This window comes from Chiloscyllium plagiosum, unplaced genomic scaffold (genome assembly GCF_037043375.1).
Source record: "Chiloscyllium plagiosum isolate Xiang-an unplaced genomic scaffold, Cpla_swu_hap1 HiC_scaffold_7, whole genome shotgun sequence".
Taxonomy (NCBI): Eukaryota; Metazoa; Chordata; class Chondrichthyes; order Orectolobiformes; family Hemiscylliidae; genus Chiloscyllium; species Chiloscyllium plagiosum.
In genome coordinates this window covers 47,066,861-47,090,064 of record NW_028270145.1, presented here as the reverse complement: position 1 = coordinate 47,090,064, position 23,204 = coordinate 47,066,861, and the positions used below count along the sequence as shown (strand labels likewise).

The window sequence follows — 23,204 nt, the reverse complement described above, 5'->3', positions numbered from 1 at the left end:
AGTACTAGGTGAGACCACACCTGGGAGTCATGTGCGCAGTTTTGGTCCCTGTGCCTGAGGAAGGATATTTTGCACGGAGAGTGCATGCAATGAAGGGTCACCAAGACTTGTTCTTGGAATAGGAGGCTGTCCTATAAGGAAATTAGAAAAACTGGACCTGTATTACCTAGCATTTTGAAAAATGAGAGATGATCTCATCCAAACTTCTAAGATACTTAAAGGGATCAATAAGGTAGATACAGGCATTATATTTCTCCTGGTTCCTGTATCTAGAACCAGGACACAATTCCAAAGTAAAAAGGATGCCACTTAGGACCAAGTGAGGACTATTTCTTTTACTCAGAAGGTAGTGAATCTTTGGACTTCTCTACTTCAGAGAGCCGTGGAAGCTCAAACATTTAGAAATACTTATAGAGAATGTCAGATTTCTAAATGCCAATATGTAAACAAATATGGAGATGGTATGGAAGTGGGCATTGACACTGTTAATCAGCCATGATCATATTTAATAGTGATGTAGGATCAAGCTGAATAGTCTACTCCTGAACCCATGGATAAAAGAGTCTTGATTCTGGGATTTCTAGATAAAACTGAGGCCAACAGCACTTACCATCATTATGGGATCAATTGGTCAGCAAAGTTTGAGCATTTGCACAACTAAAAGCAGAAATCTAGCAGGCCCTGTTAGAAATACCTGCTGCTGAATGGGATGCACTATTGAAATATTCTAGTGATGGGTTTAACAGATAAAGGACCACAACAGGATGAACTTGGAGTGCCCGCTATAGTTCCCCATCACAAGTGACTGAAAAAGTTAAAGCTGGTGCATTTGGAAGTCTCATTCACAAAGGAAGAGGGTTGGAGATGTTTTAAACAAAAATCATTATTTTTTTTTCTGTTCATCTTATATCCCGCTTTCCCTTAAGCCTCTTTCTTAATTGCAATTCCTAATCTTCATTTTGCATTCTGTGGACCCTTTAAATCTTATGTATAATTCTTATCTTAAACTTTCTGGTGGTGTTGCTCAATAAAGACTCATGCCCTGTTCACAAAACATATCCAAGTGGGTGGTGTGTTGCTGCAGATGCCAAATTGGAGAAAGTTTTCATTGACAAGCCCAAGGAAACCTTTGACTGCCATCAACAAGTGCCTACCCTTTCTTACGCAGAGCAAAATCAGTCCCGGAATGTTGTTCTTACACAAATATATAAATGAAATGTACAGCAATCAATAAACAACTGTTACAAGAAACATGAAATGAAGCAGAGAGTTGCTCTCTGATCAGAACAGCAAGAAATTATTCATCATGAAAAATCAAGCTTTCTATGAAATTTTATCAATCCACATTCTCCATGTCCCTATAATTCTTTTAAGGAATGACATATTATCCAAAAGAAACAGCATAAATGCGCTGGGATACAAAAGCTTCGAAACAAACATGGTCCTGTCTGTTTTCTCAACTTGTGCTAAGATAATGACTGATTGAAACAGCATTAAGATGATGGCAAGTGACCTCAATGTCTGGTACTAAGAAAAAAAATCTATTGGACATCTTGCTGCTGAATACATGGCCCAATTTGGAAATGTAGATATGAGGACATTACATAAAGGTAACAGGTTAAAATTTATAAAAAAAAATATGCAGTGCAACTGGTAGTTTATTTCAGAGTCTTCCCAATTTTCTTCTTCATTTAAATTCTTCTAGGTCACTTAGCAACTCATATCTAGCACCAATCCTTCTAAACCAAGGACATAAATTGGTTAAGGCGACACATAGGATACTTGCCTTTATTAGTCAAGGCCACTGAATGCAAGAGCAAGAAGGTTATGATGGTACTGTATAAAACATTAGCGAGGTGACAGCTGGAGCACGGTTTGCATTCTGCTCACCATACTATAGATGCAATTGCATGGGAAAGGGTGCAAAAGAGATTCACCAGGATTTTTCCTGGACTAGAGCAATTCAGCTATGGAGACTGATTACATCAGCTGGAGTCATTTCTGTTAAGCAGAGAAGCTGGGGGTGGGTGGAGAAGTGGGAAATCTGATGGAGGTGTATTAAGTTCTGAGGGCCACAAGCAGAGTATATAGGGAGAAATGTGTTCCTTTTATTGGGGGATGCAGTTTTAGGATATGGAGCAGGAGGTTCAGAGGGGATCAGAAAATAAAAAAAATCAGCAGTGGATTTTGGAGATCTGGAACTCACTGCTTGAAAAAGGTGGTAGAGACAAGAACCCTCAAGACATTTAACAAATATTATTTTAAATGCCATAGTGCAAGACTATGGGAAAATCAGATTAGGATAGATGGATGTTTGAATACTGGTATGGACACAATAATCCTAAGAGCAACTGTAAACTCGAAGAGTCTAAGACTCTAAATTCTCTGTTTGCCTGTTTCCTCCAGACTCCATGAGCCCCGATGCAGTAATTCAACATTGAGATGGACTTTTAGAACTTTTAGAAGCAAACCTTCCAACCATGGCAATATCCTTGGAGATCTTTTCTGAAACCTTTCAAGCTTCACAACATCCTTTCTCTAGGTGGGAGACCAGAATTGAAGGCAGTATTTCAAAAGTGGCTACTTTTCTGAGCGTCATGGAGTCATTGAATCATACAGCACAGAAGTAGCCTTTTCAGTCCAACCAATTCATGCTGAACATAATTCTCAAACTAAACTTGTTCCACCTGCAAGCTCCTGGCCTATATCCCTCCAAACCTTTCTTATTCATGTATCCATGCAAATGTCTTTTAAATGTTGTAATTAGACCAACATCCACCACTTCCTCAGGAAGTTCATTACAAACGTGAACCACACTTTGTGTAAAGAATTTGCCTCATGTCTGTTTTAAATCTCTTTCCTCAGGTCTTTTCCCCAGGATAGCAGAGTCCAAAACTAGATGGCATAAGTTTAAGGTGAGAGAGAAAAGATTTAAAAGGGACTTAAGGGGCAACTTTTTCAGAGGGTGGTGCGTGTATGGAGTGGGCTGCCAGAGGACGTGGTGGAGGCTGTTACAATAACAACATTTAAAAGGCATCTGGATCAATATATGAATAGGAAAGGTTTAGAGGGATATGGGCCAAACACCAGCAAATGAGACTAGATTAATTTAGGATATCTGGTCGGCATGAAAGAGTTGGAACAACGGATCATTTTCATTCTGTACAACTCTATAACTCTATTAGTTCGAAGTACACTTCTCCTGATTGCTGTTCTTTCAAGCAACATACACTGTCTAGTAAAAATGCACATTATTTATCATGTGTAAACCAAAAGTTTACACAACTATGCATTACAAAAATTCTCATTATTCATAATAAATCAAAATAATCACAAAGGATACAATTTATGTTATTAAGTGTTGGTGTTCAGCAATATGCATCAGATAGTATTGCACTGCTAAAAAAAAACCAAGTGCATTAAAAAAGTCTACATCAAAAATAAGGTTGTGGTCGCAGTTTACTACAACAATACTACAGCTTGAAGAGATGCATTTTGCCCTTGGCTTTTTTTTTTGAAAGGGAGGTTGGGACAGAGGGCTGAGTAGTTTGCCTCACACTAATGTCCTTGAGGTTTTATTTTTAAAGTTGGAATAGAAGCAGCCTGAATGGGTGTGGTCAAACTCCCATAGAACCAGGAATTGAATTTTAACTTACAGATACTATTGGGATTGTGAAAACTGCAACATCCCTGTCTTTGCAGAGCTAAAAACTTGGGTGCTTTTCTTGCCACTAGACTTGCATATCAGTCAATCTATTTTACTGGCATTGCCTTTGCCAAGGGTGTGCTTATGGGATGTGACTACACTGGAACAGTTAATAAGTAGTTTATTATTTTGTTATGTATTTCAATAGAGTTACAATTAAGCCCAGTCTTTTCTTTTATTTTTACTTTTTATTTTAACCATAGCATACGAATAAAGTATGTGTTACTTCAAGCCCAGTAGTTTGACCAATTGAATTACATCTGGAACATAACACCTGGCACCTGCCTTTAAAATAAGAAACAGTTGGGGCCTAAGCTATCTCCTTGGCATGTTTTGAAGGATTTGGTCTGGGCCATACCATTATTTTTCTGCTGCAGTTGTTTTAGTGTTGTATCGCATGTACTCTGACTAAGTTCCATAAATTCAAACATAGCAGAAAATTTCTCCAGTTCTGGTACTGATTATAGTTTTGTAAATTTGTGAATAAATTTCAACTTTTTCTTCACTCAAATAAACATGAGGTGAATGATGTTCAACCTTTGACAGCCTGATGCTGAACAAGGAAACTAGACACTAATCTTTTACTTAACACTAGTTTGTTTCTTACAGAATGCAACATTACAAAACATCTGTCTCCACCTAACTAATGACCAGTGTCCCAGAAGAGCCTCTCCATGTTTGCTCAAAGTGCTTCATCAATCAATGCCCTCAATCCTCATTAAAAGAAAATGCCAGTTAACATAGTCCCTTTAAACTTCAAATCAAAAAGTTTGCACCACCAACAAACAACATTTCAAAACAAACAGAAGAGAGAGAAAAAATGAGTTTCCATATCCTGCATACCACAAAATCAAATGTCACTTTTCTCAGAAAACCAATCATTCCTTGACAAGGACTCCTTTCTGTAATCAGTAAAATGGTGACCTAGAGTCACAGAGATGCACAGCATGGAAACAGACCCTTCGGTCCAACTCATCCATGCTGACCAGATATACTAAATTAATCTAGTCTCATTTGCCAGCATTTGGCCCATATCCCTCTAAACCCTTCCAATTCATATCTATCCAGATGCCTTTTAAAATGTTGTTATTGTAACAGCCTCCACCACTTCCTCTAGCAGCTTATTCCACATACACACTACCCTCTGCATGAAAACGTTGCCCCTTAAGTCCCTTTTAAATCTTTTCCCTCTCACATTAAATCTATACCCTCTACTTCTGGACTCCCCCACCCCAGGAAAAAGACTTTGTCTATTTACCCTCTCCATGCCCCTCATGATTTTATAAACCTCTATAAGGTTATAAACCTCAACTTCCAACGCTCCAGGGAAAACAGCCCCAGCCTATTCAGCCTCTCTCTATAGCTCAAATCTTCCAATCCTGGCAACATTCTTGTAAATCTTTTCTGAACCCTTTCAAGTTTCACAACATCCTTCTGATAGGAGGGAGACCAGAATTGCACGCAATATTCCAAAAGTGGCCTAACCAATATCCTGTACAGCCGCAATATGACCTCCCAACTCCTATATCAAATGTTCTGATCAATAAAGGAAAGCATACCAAACGCCACCTTCACTATCCTATCTACCTGCGACTCTACTTTCACAGAGCTAGGAACCTGCACTCCAAGATCTCTGTTCAGAAACACTCCCCACTTGCTATCAACTCATTCTAGCTTAGAGATTTCTTTTCTTTCTAGCATGTCTTTTACACAAACTAGTTCAATCTTTAACCATTCTCAATTACACATTTTGTCAGAAGTTTTTTATTCCTTAAGCAATGAACATCTATACAACATTCAACGGCAAAACTATTCTCAGAATTCTCCTTGTGTGGAATTTATTCTAAAACATTTCACAAGTAAAACTCGACATCCAGTGCTTCGACTTGAGTCTGTGTTTCAGCAGTTGAAGCACATTTTCCATTTTCTCCCAAGATGACCATTATAAAATCAGCTTTACCTGGAATACTTGGCAGAAAAGCATCACGAAAAATGACTAATTTTACACCCTTTGAGTTCGCAAAGGTGGAAAGTATAAAACACTTTCTCGTAATTGAATGATTTTAATGTTTTATTTGCTCAGGAAAAAAAATCCTCGAATGTAAGCTGTGTCATGAGTTTACTTATTTCCAATAATTCAAATTTAGCATTTGATCTTGTCTCAGTACATACTCACTTCAACTGCCCAATCAAGTTTCTCATCTGCTGTGTTGCTTATTTAGATGAAATTTCAATCTGCAGTGATGACTCAATATATTTTATCAGTGACAAATGACACATAAGGCTTTTGATTGAAGGTTACTCCAGACCTATTCTGCTTTGTTAGAAGTCTGACTTCAAATCTTATACACCTCCTTAATATCATTTATAAAGCATTAATCAAATTCTGCAGAACCTCCCCAGTAAAAAAAAAAATGGAGATGGTACTGATGGAACATTTTAAAATTTGCTTTCTAGAAAGCAACTACACTGCCTTCTTTACAAGGGTAAATTGGTTTGGGCAATAAATACTGCCAGGAGCATCCACATACAACACTATCTTTTTAAACTAAAAGTTGAACATAGAGGTGTGACTGATAAAGATAGCAAAGAGTGAAGGCTATAGGGGCATTAAGGGGGCCACAGAGTGCATCACCACAACTACAATGGATGGCCAAAGGATTTTGTTCCTCCAACATCCTGCACAGTCTCATCTAATTAATAGCAACCGAAGTCAGTAAACCATATTTCAACCTATAATTGACCTCCAGGTTCCTTACTATCCTTTGTCCTCGACATCACTGCGAAAAAAAAACAAGATGTAACATGTGCATTAACCAAAAAAAACACAAAGCCATTCTAAAACGTAAATAAACTGCTGAGGGTAGGGTTGAAGTTGGGCAGGAAAGAAACTTGCTCCAGGGCATGAAAGTCTCCAGCAATTCAAATTGGAATAACTTTTCAGGACATGAGTGAGTAAAGGATGATTGTCTCCTCAAGCTTTTGTCTCTGCATGCCACTAAAATGATTTCTTGCCAGAGGGCTCTTCTGCCTTTTCAGGACGACTTAAAAGGACATCATCTACTTTCAGTGATGGCAAAGAAGCCCAAAGACCTTGAGCCTGTTTACTTACTCAAAACTTCACTGAATGCGTACAGACAATAGTGTACATAAGAATTATTAGTTTCACTTATGAGTAATATTGCCACTGTACCTAAACTTCAATTATACAGATTCCACGCCCCCCACCCCCCCAAACATGGACAAGATGTATATTCAGAGAACTCAACCCCTGGCCCTAATGGGAAGAAAATGCATGAAATCAAGTTGTGCACAGAAAATAATGATCTCTCTCATCCTCTAAACATTTAATCAGTACAGAAAAAACATTCCACAATCTGACAAAGGCAGGCAATGCAAGAAAGTTTTCACTGTTACCTGTTTGAATGTCACAACAGCCTCTCACTGATCACTTTAATTTCTTAAATGAAAATGTCATCACACGCTATGTGTCTTAGTTAAGTTGCTCTCTATCTCTTCCACTAGAAACTGTGTATTTGTTTTCACCTGCATGCAACACTGTAAAGCTTCATTCTCTATTATCTTCTTGCACATATACTATCTACTGTAAGTATTAGAGTTCTCATGAAAGAGGATTAAGCCTGAAACACTTCTGTTCTCTTTCTACAAATGCTACCAGCCTTGTGAGTTATTTCCAGTGCTTTTTAAATTTTATTTCAGATTATCAACATTCTCTGTATTTTCTTTTTGCATAATTATGCATGTACAAGGTTGCTTTGCTTCAGACTTACTATAAAAATACAATGGTTGATCAGATACTGAGTATGATGTGATATTACTGGTGATTACATTTTCCTTTCATGGATAAGTCAAGCTGAAAACTTTTAACCTCTGCCTTCTGTATGGGGAACATACAAACTTATTCAATGTTACACTTGACCTCTTCTGAAAGAAAAGGAAGCATCAAATCTGGAAAATAGCTGTCTTGTAACAAACATTCACAGATACTTAAATCCTTGAAATCTCAAAATAATGCCAAACAGATTCGAGGGCGCCCTTTGTTGCATTGTATACTTGTTAATTTCAACAGGTATGATTTGTCGGCGTCTCTTAATCAACCTCAGTGTTACATTGATGCTTCATATTTGACATAAATGTGATTCTTATTAAATAATCTTATTATCTGCTAGAAAAGCCCAAGAAACCATTGATTCAAGGTTTCTTAACTCCATTCATTTGAATAAAACAGAAATCAAAGGCTTTACACACGAAGCAAGTAGCACTGGGAAGCAACCAAGAGGACACTTAAGCACTTGATTCTCACAATGAACATGGCACAAATAACTGCAGTCATCAATAATGTCATATATCGGTTATTCCTTAACAGTTATTGTTACTCTAAGGAGTAATATCAGAAAACCTTTTGCTTTAATAATTAATTTCCAATCTGGTATGTAATTGGAATGTAAACAGTTTACACAAAATAACTTCAACCACAATGAACATAAATTTTACTTTCCAACAGCTGGAATCGATTAAAAAGCTACAAATGTAAACTATAGAATTCGACAGTAACACAGGTGGATGGAGACAACCTGGCCCACATTTGTGACAGCTTTTTCAAACATCTACTCAAGTACACCCACTCAACTACTTTCTCCAAAGCCCAGCAAAGTTTCAATGTACTCATCCAATTCCTTTTCAAAAGTGATGATTCTTTCATCACTCCCTTAGGCTGCAAATTGCTGATGATTTGCTACTAAAGCAAGTCCTCTCGATTCATTTGAATTGATTCTTTTGCCAGTCACCTTAAATCTGAGCAGGCTGGCTATTAAGACTTCTGCAACTGGCAAAAGCTTTGTCCCGTTTGCTCTTTCAAATGATTCTACTGAAACTCCTCTTTTTGCTCCCACGAGAAAGATCCAGCTGCTCCAGTCTGTCTAAATAACTGAAGTCTCACATCCCAGTAGCATTCTAGTAATGATCCTATGTACCACTGTTTCAGCAAGTTTGACTGTAATTACCTGCTTATGTACTCTATGCCTATATATCAAGCCAAAGATTTCCATACTGTGACAATGTTTCCAAAGTGTCCAGTGACCTGTACAGATTTGTTTGCATTCTGAAGTAGTCATGAGAGAGATCTTATTTAAATCTCTTCAGTAAACAGAGAACAAAACAACATGTTTAAGATTTCTACAAGTGATTTGGGTTCCTGCTTAGAAAAGGAAAGCTGCATCCAAGTTAGATTTAATTACTTTTTGCAGAGATTGGTGATGTTTTTTGGAGTAGTGTTTGGTGGAACAGGTATTTTTAAGAGGGAAGTGGAGAGAATTTTGAGGGAGTAAGTGATTGAAAAGTATTTATTTTTGGGATTAATCAGAACTTGTTGTGCTCTTGTCTGTACAAGTATAATAAGGTGATTTTAGGATAAAAATAGAGAATGGTGTCTTCTAGGGGTCTGGGTAATATGGGCTGTGATGAGGTCTATAGCAGAATCACACGACATATCCAGTAAGTCTGATCTCAAAGCCGAGAGCATCTCCAACCATAATTTATATTTTTCACAAGTGGCGAGGCAGATCTCTGACTTGGCAGCAGCAAGTTGCCAGTTGTGCTTACTAAATGCCTTGGTGATGGCCCAACTCACCTTATTAAATTTCAGTTTGCTATCTTATCGAATTTGCCAAACAAGCTGGACATCAAGAAATCTCAACATAGAAATCAGAGCAGGTACCTGGCAACATCAGCTCACTGTTTGCTCCGAAGGCCCTCTATATTATTGGACCCTAGACCCTGACATCCCAGTGAATGCTCCATGGGTGGTAGCCACACATACCCTACACACCACGAATCCTGGCTCTCCGGGACACAGACCCTGATGCTCAGGGACAAGGACTCTGCATCGCCAGGCTGGTAACTTGGATCTGAGCTTGCCTGGATGCTCACAGCATCCTGACCTTGCCTTGGCGCACTTTGCCCTTGAAGTCAGGGTTGGCAACCTGATATCACTTTGGTCTCGCGGGTGCTGTATCGCACAATCACAAGACAGGAAGATTGTCATGATTGTCAGCAGATCTCAGCCAAACGCAAAAGCAGAGCCTTTGCTCAGGGGTCCTGGAAGCCTCAGATACCAGCCAAGTGGCTTGGACACGGACAGTCGGCTACTTGAAGCAGGATGTTGTTCATATCAGAGTTGAGGAGCTGAACGACAGAGACAACACCACCCACCTGGACTATTGCTGTCCCAATGAGGGGTGCTTTCCTCCTAAAATGAGAAACAGGTATTCAGGGAGATGGAAGTGGGTGGCACAGCTGTTACCATCCATGTAGGTGATGGGTGTGTTGACTCACTCAGAGGCAACACTTAGGGCATGCAGGGCTAGTGGTGTTAGGAGTTGGGGTGGGCGACAGCGAACGAGCAAAGATGTTGCAGGCAATCATGAGGGTGATAGAGCATGAGCCTTGGTGAAAGGTGGGTACAGAGATAGTGTGAGAAAGAGGTATTGGAAAAAGATGGTGGCACGTTGGTTGTCTACCTACAGTGGTAGGCATTCCTCTAGATGACTGAGACTTCTCTATACAAGGTAATAACGTTGGCTAACATGGTCTGGTGTCCTGTCCTCCACTGCTGCTCGGAGGTGAAGGAATTCCTGCACTCGTTTTAGGAAGAAGTTACTGAAACTCATTTTAATTCAGGTTTACATTGCTACTTTGTTCAAGCAGTTGCTTGTAGATGGGCAGCACAAAGAGGTGTGTTCAAAGTGGGATTCACTGTCAACTGTTTGCTGATTGGTTTGTGGAGTCACAATCAGTTGAGGATGACAAAGACCATCAGCCTGACAACAGTAACCTCATTGGCTCCTGCATGGCTGAACAGCTTGTGAATGTGAACGATATTGTCAGAAGCACTGCTGCAAAGAACAAACAAAGGGTACATCCTTTTCTCCAGTGTCATCCCTGAAGCTTGAAGAAAGTCAGTTTACTTTCCCTCACCAGTAACTAACAGACTTGGCAGTGAGTGTACTAATTGCCTGTGCTTCCTGCAAAGAAGTGGAAAGTATCTGAAGGACAGATTGAAGAACAAAGGTCCAAGCAAACAAAGTGATCATCTTATCCCAATCTGTGGACTGGGGCCATTGAACTGCTTCCAAGTTTCTTTCCTCTACCAATTTTTTTGTCTGTGTACAGAGTCTTTAGGAGGAGGTCAGAGTTTTAGCTTGTAATTATATGTCAACAGTTCATCATTTTTTACCTGTGGCATAATCTACTTATTTGTAAAAAAAAAGTAATTTTAATTAAGGAGAGAATCCTGATCCGTATTTACTATTAACTCGAGTCAAACAGACAGGTACATTGATGAATTTTGCATGCTTTAATAAAATCTTGAACTTGTGTAATGATTGTGGGATAGTGGGGTTTGATTTCCAGTGCTCTCCCCCAGTAAAGTAGCAATTAGAGTCATAGAGATCTACAGCACAGAAAAAGGCCCTTCAGCCCATCAAGGTTGCAACAGTTAAATAGAGCCATATTCTGATCCCATTTTTCAGTACTTGGCTCACAGTCTTGTTTGCCTTGGCACTACAAATGGACAACTGAATACTTCTGCAATGTCATATGGGTTTCTGTCCTTACCACCTTTACAGGCAGCAAGTTCCAGATTCCCACTATCCACACATCCCCTTTCAATCTCCTCCCTCTTAAATCCTTTCCGTTGGTCATTAACCCCTCCACCAAGTGGAAAATCCTCTTACTATCTACAACTCAAATGTTTTTTACATCTCAGTCACGTCCCCCCTCTCAGTCTCCCCTGCTCCAAGGAAAACAACCACAATCTATCTAATCTCTCTTCATGACTAAAACTCTCCAACCAAGGCAATATCCTTATAAATCTCCTTGGCACCCTCTCCAGTGCAATCACATCCCTCCTATCATGTGGATTCCAGACCTACACACAATTCACTAACTGTATTACCTAATCAACATTTTATAAAGTTTCAGCATAACCTCCTTGCCCTGGAGTCACCCATTAATAATTTTGTGCAAATGCACAGTCACAGAAGCATCAGGAAAGTTTGAGAGAGTTAATTGGCAAACTGGATTGAAAGTTGGAGGAGTTCACAGTTACCTTAGCACGAGGGGCTTAGTTTGAACATTCTAGACCAAATGCTTAGTGAGATATCCCAAGTGATTATTTGAACCTTAGAAAGTTTAAGCTCAAGTGAAAAATCAGGGAAAAGGTTACCAAGCTTTTCAAGTCCAGGAATTGAAAGAAACAGTCATGTCAAATCTATAGTTAGAATGCAGAAGGAAACTCTCCCTTGTATTTGATACTGCAAAGTGATGACGGTGTTGGGAATAGGTGGATTTTATTTATGTTCTTTGAAATCTTTCAAATTGTGTTATACATAGTATGATTTTTTTTCGATTTTATTTACTTGTTGTGTCATAAACCCCTGTTCTTAAAACTAAATCTGCAGCACTGTGTTCTTATCTTTCAGTGAAAAACCATTATTTTAAAACAAAAATAGCAAACAATGTGTGATCTATCAAGCCAAGTTTCAGTCTGGGATCGGATTTGTCCAGTCAATAACATCAGCTGGGATCATATCACAAGACTGACACGTTGCAAGCCTGTAGGTTTTGAATAAAGTGCTAAAAGGCAGGGCAGAGATACTTGTCTGTCCAAATAAGCAGAAGATGAGTGGGTGCCAAGTGCCCAAAGCAGCATTACTATTTTTTTAAATGCTCGAGATGGATGTGTATCCTTGTGTGGGAGTGAAACGGTAGCAGCATGGCAGTGTAAGATGTCTGTGTACTCCAAAACACAGCAGTGAAGTGCTGAAGTGTCTTTTGAGGTAATCTGTGATTGCCCATCATAATGTGGCAAGGCTGGTGTTTTGACAATGCTAACTTCCATGGACAGAGGGTGGAGAGAGCTGCTGTCCATAGAGTGTGGCGGAAATGATGGTCTATATGGAGACTGGAAGACGACACTGGGAACTTGCACTTTCCAGGTAACTGCTCAGACTCTGAAGTGTAGAATTAGTGCTATCCAATTTCTCAGTAGGACCTGGGAGAATTGCGCACAGTATGTCAAGTGTTATTAACTTATGGTGAGATGCAAAAGCATGGAAATAGAGTCCTTATTACCCAATAGTAAGATTTTCATCTAGCAGCTTCATCTTCAAGAGAAAATCAGACTTTTGTTTCTTGACTTCAAGAATCTCATTTGTCCCAGTCACTGCATTTTACCAAATCTTTTGCCATTGTAATAGAGTCATACAGCATGGAAATAAGCACTTCAGCCCAACTTGTCCTTGCTAACCAGGTTTTCTTTAATTGAACTAGTCCCATTTGTTTGCGTTTGGCCCATATCCCTCTAAACCCTCCCACAACCTTCCTTCCATTGACACCTCCCGCTGCCCCAACAAAGCAGCCAATATAATCAAAGAGCCCTCTCATCTCTGTTCTACTCTCTTCCACCCATCAGGGAGAAGACACAAAAGTTTGAAAAGATTTAAGAACAGCTTGCTCACCACTGTTCTCAGACTTATGAACAAACTTCTCATGGAAGAGTTGATCTTTCTCTACACCTTTTCTGCTGCTATAATCCTACACTTTGCATTCTATTAGTTGATGTACTTATGTGATGTATGATTTGTCTGGTTTGTACAGAAAACAGTACTCTACTGTACGTCAGTACATGTGACAATAATAAAACAAATCAAATATCAATGTCTTCTAAATGTTGTAATTGTACCTGCCTCTACCACTTCGTCTGGCTGCTTGTTCCAACTAAATTCAAGACAGAGGTTCTCGTCACTAATGACATCAAGGGATGATGGGAAAATGGCACTGAGATAAGCCCACTCTACAGAAAATTGAAGAGGGAAATTTTACTAAGAAGGGAGAAAAAGGAAAAGACTGGTGCAACCAATTCCTGGAAGTGTCCTTCCTTCCTCTGGTTCCATTGTAGACTGTTCAGTCAGAGGGTTGCTTCTATGCTGAGGTCTCCTTAACCCATAGCAAATTATGCCATCATTTGTCTGAACTGAATATCCCCAGAAACTAACCGGGAGAGATGCATCAGTTAGCTTCACTTTGTTTTCCCCAATCTGCAAGCAACACCTTGTATATTCTCTCCTTTTTAAAAGCAGTAATTTCTTTCTTTTTTGATCCACAGTGCAAACATGAGAATACGTGGTTTCTTACAAAAAGATACATTATCTGTGATCAAAAACTTACAAATCTCCATGCATTTGTACAAAGACAGCACTGTGGGTGTACCTACAGCTGACACCAACTGCAGCAGTTCAAGCCAGCAACTCACTACTAATATCTCCAAGGATCACTAGAGATGAGCAAGAAATGTTGGACTGGCCAGCAACGTTTACATCCTGCAAAAGATTTTTAAACAAACACACAACCAACATTTTTGGAGGCTTGGGTTGACAAGTGAGGGTCCAAGACAGGAAACCAGCAGAATCATTAGTTTGGCTTTTAACTTTGCTAAGCACCAGAAAATTATTCTTATAGACATCACGTCTACCTGCAAGGAGAGTTATTTTTGCAATGAGTTTGCTGCTTTAATCATGGAATCTCTCTCTCTCTCTCTCCAGAAGGCAACCTACTCCCCAAAAAAGGCATCAGAAAGCCAATAATAAATACCAGAATGAATTTGCAGATGATACAGTGAGAGAGGTGCACTGATTGAGTGCTGTTGGCAACCAATTACTTAAGGTCCTGAACGAAGATGATTTATGCCACCTCTAATAACAATCATTTGAGGATGTTAGATCACAGAACATAACACTAGCACTCCGACAAATGCTCACATGTGAAATGGAGAACTGCCATGTGGCAATGGTCTGGACAATTTCCTTGGAATCAGATTGAGTAATGTCAGAGTTTGTAGCACTTCACCTTAAACAGAACAATTCCATATACTCTATAATTCATTTGCATGTTTACACCAGTTGCGAGAAATTACAATTATTTCATTACATAAAACTAATGTTCCTCACCTTGACAAAAAGGCTTGCACTTAAATAAAACACCCTATAAGTTGAACCAAGACTTCAGCACTTTTACACTCCATTTCCATTGCAATAAGGCTAACATGCTGTTTCAACTTTAATTATTTGTAGTACTTTTTGTGATTTATGTACAAGGATACCAAAGTCCCTCTGTGCTGCAATATTTTGCAGTCTCTCGATGTAAATAACATTCTACTTTTCTGTTCTTCCTGCCAAAATGATTGAACCTACATATTTGCACCTTATTACTTCAGCTGTCAAATATTTGCCAACTCACCTAACCTAATTAAATCCCTTCATAGACTTTGCATCCTCCTCACATCTCATTTTCCTACCGATCCTTGTATTTTCAGCAAATTTGGCAACAATACAGTCTTTCCCTTCACCTAAATCAGTAACACAGATCATGAACAACTGAAATCCCAGCATAAATGTCTTTGGCACTCCATTAGTTCCAGTGTGCAAACTGAAAATTACCCATTCATCTCAATTTAGCCAGACTTCTGCAAAACAACCTGATAATCTGTTTTTGTCATGATGATTAAGGCTCAGTATTGACCAGTACACAAGGGGATAACTTTACTCTTGACCTCGCTTCATCTGGATAAGATCATGGAACATTTGACATTTACTCCAGATTAAGTTTTGATTTAACATTGCACCTCAAAGACAACACCTGCAAAGCGTAGCATTCTATACCAGCTGGAGAACCAGCTGCGATATTTATATTCAAGGATTAGACTGGGACTTGAACACAGAACCTTGTGACTGAGTACTACTACTGAGTCATGCATACACACAAACACGCTCTTGAAAAAGCTTTGGATTGTGGAGCATGCATAAATTTTTTTATATAAATATTGACTAGACCAAAGATTCCTATAACTGGTCAATGATATGCCTTTGCCCATCCAGTCTTGGATGCTTATGCAAAAGCTCATTGCAAATTGGATTAAGTAAATAGTATGGCACCCTCCACTCAGATCCCAGCCCTACAAACAGGAGAAACACGATCTTAAGCAGATTCAAGAATCGTGAAGTAATTAGCAGAAAAGCTGAAGTTAAAATGGTGAGTTTGGAGATCCAAGATGGCGGCGACCCAGCAAGTCTGAATCTATAGTGCCCCTCCCAAGACTTGGGCAAAGTGGGCCACCTGCCTCTTCCACACTTATCAAATTATTTAAAATAGTTTTTACATAATGTAATTAGTTGCTCAGTACTAAATTTAAACAGTCTAATCTCCTGTAAAAATGACTAGGGGAAAAGGAGCCCACAGTTCTCAGCAGGCAGGAGCCCCTCCCCCACCCTCTCCAGCTGCAGCAGAGGCGTCTGCAGCCGCCCTGGGGGACTTACCTACGGTGGCGAGCCTCGCAGAGATAATCTCCAAACTAGACGCGAAGATCGATGCCTTCATCGAAGTGTCCAGGAGCAGATGGAATTCACTCTCGGCCACGCTACAAAAGCACAACCGAGACATCGAGGAAATCGAGCGCCGAGTCGGAGGGGCGGAGATAAAGGCCGCGACCTCCAAGACTATAGCAGAATCGCCCGTGGATCGGGTCCGGACCTTAGAAAATCACATTGACGACCATTCGTTCGCTGGCCTTCCTGAACGGGAAAAGGAAGGCCAGCTTACAGTGTTTCTCGGGCAGTGGCTTCCACAGCTGTTAAATCTGGAGGCTGGATCAGGCCAGGTAAGGGTGGAATGGGCCTACCGGGTTGCAGTGCGCGGGCCCGGCTCGAACCAGCGCCCCTGCCCAGTCCTGTTCCTGCTGCAGAGCTATAAGGAGAGCCAGATGCTCCTGGAAGCTTCCAGAAATCTTGGGAAAGATCCGTAAGCCACGATTTATAAACGATCCAAGATTATGTTATTCCAGGACATTTCCCCAGCTTTGGTCTGAAAGAGGAAGGCGTTTGATGAAGCAAAGAAGCACTTAAGGGACTTAAACATTCAGTACTCCTTGCGCTATCCAGCAATGCTACGCTTTAGCCATGAAGGGTCCGTGTACAACTTTGGATCGCCGGAGAAAGCCAAGGAATTTTTGAACTCGCTTAGATAAATTGTAAGAGTTAATTGATGTTGTTTTGCCCTCCCCCACCCCAGTTTACCCCCCCCCCACCCCAGTTTACCCCCTTTTCTTTCCTTTCGTTACCTTACTGTTTAATATTATCTCCGGGGGGGTGGGGAGAGGGGTTTATTTATTTGTTCTTCACTTAGCAATTTTCTCCCCTTTTTTTTAATACATATATAGGCCAGGGGGGTCTAGCTAATGTAGGTGGGGGGAGGTGGTTACCTTATCCTATTTTATCTCTGTCTTTAGGAGCGGAGTTGTTTTCCCCTGTTATTTTGTATTATTATATTTAATTATTATTTGTTGAGACTGTGTAATTTTATAGTTATATACATTCATACATGGTATTAACATTACCAAATATATCCAGGTGTTGGTGTGGGTGGGAGTGGGGGGATGGTATGGTACTCATTGTTAACTCTAGCTCAGTAGTATATATGAGTTTTCTTTATCCTATCGTGGGGTGTCTGGGTCAAGGGTGGGGCACTGGTTGGGAGAGGATATGGTGGACTTTTGGAAAGGAAGTGATGCCCCCTGGGAACAAGGGGGAAAATCTCCATTTAAATAAGTTTTTTTTAATATAGAAATAGTTTTTTATTATATTGATCTGAGTGTATTAAAGAGCCTTTATTTTTGTGAATTTTATATGCTGTATGCTCGGGATGTTTTGGATAGGGTTTCTTCTCCCGAGGGGTCTCGGGCTTGCCCAGTGATTATGGTTAATCAGTCAATTAAATGGTGCACCTGGAATGTCACGGGGAGTAATTCACCAATCAAAAGGAAGAAAATATTATCAAACCTCAAGAAAGAAAGGATTGATATAGCTCTCCTACAGGAGACACACTTATTGGATAAAGAAAACTTGAAATTGTGACAGGGAAGAGACAGTGCGGGAAGGGGAGAGAGACCCAAACCTCGAATTGGAGCTTCTTCACTTCTTCTTTTAATCCACTTTTCCCAAAGATACGGCAGTTAAGCAGCAGAGAACACTATTATCCTTGTCAATGCTTTGAAAGTAATTCTTGAACCAATATATTTCTATTGCATAGAGATTAATTTTTAATAATAGGAAGAGTTTCCGATCATTTCCATTGCTGTAAATTTGAAAGTTGGGCTTTGAATCACAGGTGACATCAAAGGTGAAGTAATAAAGTTACAGTAATAAGATCATAACATGTAGCAGCAGCAGCAGCAGTAGGCCATTCAGCCCATCAAATCTGCTCCACCATTCAGTAAGGTGGTGGCTGATCTGATAATCATCAAACTTGTTTTACTGTCTTATTCCCATAAGCCTGGATTCCCTGAATTATTAAAAATTTGTCTACCTCAGCCTTGAATTCATTACTGAACCAACCTCTACAGCCCTCTGCAATACATAATTCCACAGATTCAATACCCTCACAGAAGAAATTCCTTCATATCTCTGTCTTAAATTGATTATCATTTCCTCTGAGATTACAACTGCTTGTTCAAGAGTCTTCCACAGGGGAAAACAATTTATCTGAACCTATCCTGACAAGCCTTCTAAGAACCTTACATTTCTCAAGAAGATCATCTCTCATTCTTCTAAGATCCAATGAGTACAAACCCCTCCATGAGAAAACCCTTCCATGCCTAGGATCTCAAATCAATGAAAGCCAAACTGATTAAAATAAATTTATATTTTAACACAGTACAAGTGGTTCATCGATTAAAATACATTTTAGGCAAGTTGAGCTGAATTTGCAATAACATCCAGATCCTACTAAGACCATGCTGTTCACAAGCTAACCACTTGGAGGCAGAGCAAAGCAAAGATCGGCCCTTTCTCCCTTTTATTCTACACACAGCCTTATACAACTGCAAATTTTAAATTCCTCCATCTCCAAAGCAGCAATAAATCTGGGTGCACATTTCATGCATTCTATTCAACTTCGGATAATGGTTTAAAAATTTATATGCTTTTACTAAAATAAAATGCTCATTGGTCACATTCAGGATAACCTGACACATTGTGCCAGAACAAAAATCAATTTTAATTATGTCTATAACTTTTAAAGTGTGGATTGAAAGTGAGCATTCTTTTTAACCGAGTCATTTAACTCTTTTAATCATTAGGTCATGTAACTGTATTAAATAATCAAGCATGATGCCATGGCCAGATTAAACCATCAAGACTTGCAAATCATATTTTAACTGCTCAACTAAATGGAGTTTCAAATTTTGAGAAGTCAAGGATGTAGCAAATAAAATGCATCCAATGGCTCGATTTTACTATTGAGTGACACTGACGAAGGACTATTCTTTCAGTTCTGATGAAAAGACCATTGCCCTGAAACATTAACTCTATTCCTCTCTCTTCAAATGCTGCTGGACCTGTCAAGTCTTTTCAATATTTTGTTTGATTTCAGATTTCCAATTTGCAAACTATTTTGCCTTTGTACAATTTATATATATTCAACAAAACTATAACATAATCTTTAATTTTGAAAAATTAGCATTTGTCCCAAAATTACCAGTGGCATTTTAATTTCTAAATTAGAACTAATCTGATAATTCAAGTAAAACAAAATTCTTGTGGTTGACTTCCAAGAGCTCATCAAATCACTAAAACATACCTGGCTTTAAATTATGTTATACAGAAATAGTGGGATCTTTTATATTTGATTTGATTTAATTTCGATTTACATGTGATAATAAATGAACGATACAGTTAAAAGTATTGTTTCACGTGCTAACCAGACAAATTATTCAAGGGCATCAACACCCAGAAAAGAACAAAAAAAAAGAAGAAAGAGAAAGGCAGAGATAAAGAGAGAGAGTCTGAACTTTGAACAACAAAGTCTTGAATTGAACAAGAAAGTCAATTTAAAAGGATGAAGTTAGAAGGTAGGCTTCGTGAGGAGGAGTGATAATGAGCAACTGCCCCCGAACAACTGAGCAACTGCCATAGAACCAGACAGCTAACTGCCCATCTCATATGAAAAGATCTCAAAGAAATCAGAAGGCACTATCTATCAAAAGGTGAGCAAGGAAAAGCCACTGCAATTGGCAGACAAGCTGGAGCTGGAATTGCTTGTGTCTCTGAAAAAAGATGAGGTTATTAATAAAATAGCTCAACAATAGCTGAGGCTATTCTTCAAATTTATGTTAAAATTCAGAAAACACTTTATATCTTAAAGTGAACATACACTATTTTGACTTCCTAATACCTCCCTCCTTAAGAAAAAATTAACCATCATAATCAAATTCTTAATACCATTATTATAAAATGCATATGCCATTATCTAAGTTATACCTCTCATATTAATTCTGCACACACATATAACATTGGAATCAATATGGTCCAATCTTATCTACTCCTTTTCTTTTAAATCTGTGATAATGTATCAGTAATCACATTTTTATGATCCACAACATGTACAATTTGGAAATTAAAAGTCTGTAACATTAAATCTTTCCAAAAATGTGAGGGGGTTGTGGTCCATGTACATAACCATCTCTGGCACATTGTTGGTCACACAAACATTAAAATGTTCTAAGGCCAGTACCAAACTCGGTAACTGTTACGATGCAGAGGTCGAACCCCTCTCCTAATTAAAACCAAACATCCAGAAAAGCTCACCTCACCTTGTAATCTGCTCTAAGTGTGAGTGGGTAAAAGAGAACCCCTAATTTCCACTATTTAAAGAAAAATGACAATCTATTTTCCTAACTCTACTAGTGAACATTAATCTAAACTATTAACAAACCGAACACTCTTTTCCCTAACTAATCACTATCCCTTAACTGAACACAATTCTATTAATATGCTGCTCCAGTAACACAATTATTAAACATGGTATTAACTTAATCTCAAGTCCACAGTCTGTTATGCTGTCTTCCTTCTGATTCCAATTCCGAAAAAACCACCTGATGAAGGAGCAGCACTCCGAAAGCTAGTGCTTCCAAATAAACCTGTTGGACTATAACCTGGTGTTGTGTGCCCTTTGAATAAGATATCCTTGAGATTTTACTATCATGTCTATGGTAATTTAAATATGAAAATATCAGAAACAAAAACATTAAAACAACCTAGTGCTACAAAGACACAATTTGCTATTGAGAATATTGATTGCTGAATGGACTTTCTTTGACAGTGCAAATGTATTACAAGCATCACGATGCAAAGTGAACTTGACAACCTGGCTGAGCATATTGAATGGAGTGATGCATTAAGTATGAACACTGCAGGGACTGAAAGGACAATGACAGCTCCTCACAACACTTCATTTGTCCCCTCTCCTCAGGACAGCAAAATAGAAATGAAACCCATTTCCATCTGTTACTCAGAACTAGCTGTGTCGACTAGAAGGTCATCCCACCAGTGCATTTGCAACAAAATACTAATTATGAACATCAGATTTGATTCAAATAAACCATGTAATTTTATGAGAGAAAACCTAATTCCATAAAACTGGTGCAATTTTAGAAAGATCTTCGATGTGCAACATTTAATATTTTTGCATACAGTATCTAAAATCATTTTATCAGCTAGTCATGGAATCATGGAACAGGCAAGGTGCAAAGGTCATTGTTCCCAAAGTCAACGTCGACTTTCTGCACACAGAACGGAAGTTAACCAATAGACATGAATCGAACATCACATCGTTCAATTACCAACATTTATGCTTCTTTTACTCTTTCTAAATTGAATGAAATAAGAGATAGGCTGCTATTCCACTTATTTTACCCCTCAAAATGAAATTTAATTCTGGACATGACAATCAAGTATCCATTTTTATTTAAAATGTGCTCCTGTATTACTCAACCAGATGAAAAAAAATCTATATTTGACACTTAGAAGTTCAACATTAGTCTTGCAATAATAAAGATTAGTTTTAATTTTGCAGAGAAAGCAAAACAGCTCGAAAACTAATATGCCCTTTTATTTCTAAGGCATGCTTTTCCAGTGTTAAGATATTTCCAATATGGGCAGCACAGTGGCTCAGTGGTTACCACTGCTGCCTCACAGCACCAGAGTCCCAGGTTCGATTCCAGACCTCGGGTGTCTGCCTGTGCGGAGTTTGCACATTCTCCCAGTGTCTGCGTGGGTTTTCTTCGGGTGCTCCGGTTTCCTCTCACAGTCCAAAGATTTGCAGTTCAAGTGAATTGGCCATGTTCAATTGCCCATAGTGTTAGGTGTAATAGTCAGAGAGAAATGAGTCTAAGTGGGTTACTCTTCGGAGGGTCGGTGTGGAGTTGTTGGGCTGGAGGGCCTGTTTCCACACTGTAGAGAATCTAATCATTGAGACACGCTGTATCAAGTTCACTGTACATGGACAACAACAAAAACAGAAATTGCTGAAAAATGTCAGCAGGTCTGGCAGCATCTGTGGAGAGAAATCAAAGTTAACCTTTCAGGTCCAGTGACCCTTCCTCAAAACTGGGTTTCTGTTTTTGTTTGATTTCCAGCAACCACAGTACTTTCAGTTTGCACTGCATACTGTACGGAAACAAAAAGGGAAGAGAGACCAAAACCACAGTCACTCGACAAACAATATCAAATGGACATGGCTTCTCAACTTTCCCTCAGCACATAAATAATTCTTGTGAAACATGACCATTCCAATAGCTGCCATTAACCTAACCAGGAAAATAAATCAAATGTCAATCAAATGCAAACTGATGCACAAACTTTTCCATGAAATCAACTTTTATTTTGTTTGTATTGGTTATCATTTCTTTACAGATAAAATTTAATCTCTGTCAATCTCAAAGTTCACTTGACTGCCTCACAAGTCAGCAACAGTAAAACAAGGCATTCACAAAGTTAGGAGGCATGCGATACAGGAAAATTTGGCTGTCTGGATACAGAATTGGCTGGCCGAAAGAAGACAGCAAGGGCTGGTAGATGGAAAATATTCTGCCTGGAGGTTAGTGACCAGTGGAGTCCCGCAGTGATCTGTTCTTGGGCTTCTGCTCTTTGTACTTATTATACATGACCCGGATGAACAAGTGGAAGGGTTGGTTAATAAGTTTGCCGATGACACGAGGTCAGTGGTGTTGCAGATAGTGTTGAGGGCTGTTAGAGTCAGAGATGAACAGCATGGACACAGACCCTTCGGTCCAAACTGTCCATGCCGACCAGATACCCAACCCAATCTAGTCCCACCTGCCAGCACCCGGCTCATATCCCTCCAAACCCTTCCTAATCATATACCCATCCAAATGCCTCTTACATGTTGCAATTGTACCAGCCTCCACCACATTCTCTTTCCAGCAACACATTTTTCAGCTCTGATCTCCAGCATCTGCAGTCCTCACTTTCTCCTGGGTGTGTAGGTTAGGTTGATCTTAGATTAAGATAAATGCTCGGCACAACATCATAGGCCAAAGAGCCTGTACTGTGTTCCAAATCATAAATTA

At 39.2% G+C, this 23,204-nt stretch overlaps 1 protein-coding gene and 1 long non-coding RNA gene across 4 annotated transcripts in view; one reads left to right on the top strand and one right to left on the bottom strand.

Annotated features, from left to right (window-relative positions):
• znf385b (zinc finger protein 385B) overlaps window positions 1-23,204 on the bottom strand; it is a 433,921-nt gene that overhangs the window by 360,584 nt on the left and 50,133 nt on the right. The window lies entirely within an intron of this gene.
• The window catches only part of LOC148149605 (uncharacterized), a 43,638-nt gene continuing 43,026 nt past the window's right edge, over window positions 22,593-23,204 (top strand). The window contains exon 1 of the long non-coding RNA XR_015757529.1: window positions 22,593-22,711. This is a non-coding gene — a long non-coding RNA (uncharacterized LOC148149605). The remainder of the gene's footprint in view (window positions 22,712-23,204) is intronic.